Below are 1381 nucleotides of genomic sequence, written 5' to 3' on the forward strand. Positions count from 1 at the left end.
AGGGGCCAAGAGCAGTGAGGAAGAGGGACACAGCAGCTGGACAGCGAGCCAAGACCGCTGAAGGATGGCATGAAGCCTCCAGGAGCTGAGCTCAGCCTGCTTGGCCACGGGGTGGAAGGGGTTTGGGTGGCACGATCCACTGTCTGGGTCCCTGCCCAGTGCCTGTCTTTCTCCAGGCTGTGTGTGTGGGTAAGGGGCCCGTGATGTGCCATGCAAACAGCAGGGCTGCTGATTCCAGTTGGCCCAATGCAGCCACAAGGAATCAATTAAAGGTTTGCAGCCTGGCCAAGCGGCCGCGTGGGGAATCCAGCCGCAGACATGCGGAATGGAGGGACGGCGTGGGGGAGCAGCGAGGCAGCCGGGCTGAAGGACACACCAAGCATCCTGCAGTCAGCCCTCCAGGCTGGCCATGCAGGGCCAGGTCCAAGAGGGGGAGCTGATTAACCAGCCCTTTGTGACCCCAGGCTGGCAGAGGGGACAACAGACCCTCAGTTTGCTCCCTCTGAGCCTGGCAAAGCATCCAGGGAAGGGCAAGGAATTGCCTGTACCACAGCCAGCTGCATTTTTCTATTTCGCAATTTTTGTGTTTTTCATATAACGTTCTAAGAGGAAATACCAAACCCATTTGCTCACCCTGAAGCTCTAAAAAATCTCTTTATCCAGAACCCTACTTCTTGGCCAGGAAGAAAAATTCCCTTCTCTCTGATCTTGACAACCAAGAGATTGCAATGGGGTAAATGCTTGAACCTCTGAATTCCTAGAAACTGTCCCTCTGTCCCTTGCTTTGTCATTTCCCAGCACCAATCTGCTCCCTTTTGAATGTCCTGGGACACTATCTAGGTCATAGCCTTGCTTTCCTCCAGAAAATCCATGCAAAGAAGCTCACAGAGAGCCGGTTTTCTTCCCATCTATGTGCCCAAACACTCAGATTTTCTAGGCTCTGGGTTGATAGCCTTGGACCCCTCTTCTCCTGCCAGCAGTGCTGGGAGCAGAGCAAGCCAGGTAACTCTCAGTCCTGCATGATCCCAGGGGTTTGGCGTAGGGACAGGGCTCAGGGGGACAGCGGCATTCGAGGGTCTTCACTCTTAGAGGGCAAAGTCCCAACCTGCTGGCGGTCACACCATGGCAGTACGCACCCGCTTTGCCCAGCAGCGTCACAGGCTCAGGGTGACAAACGAGCTGCGGGGATGGGGACGGGGACGGGAGCATGCAGAGCCAGGCTGGGGGCTGAGGGAGCGCAGAGCCGCAGGAGCCTGGCTGTGCCGGGGGGTGGCTGCCATCAAAGGGGGTGCAGGGGTGCACGGGGACGCGGTGCGCAGGGAAAAGCGATCGGGAGACCCTCGAGAGGGGCAGGAGGGCTCGGGGTGGGCGAGCTCCCCGC

This window comes from Geospiza fortis, unplaced genomic scaffold (assembly GCF_000277835.1).
Source record: "Geospiza fortis unplaced genomic scaffold, GeoFor_1.0 scaffold110, whole genome shotgun sequence".
NCBI lineage: Eukaryota > Metazoa > Chordata > Aves > Passeriformes > Thraupidae > Geospiza > Geospiza fortis.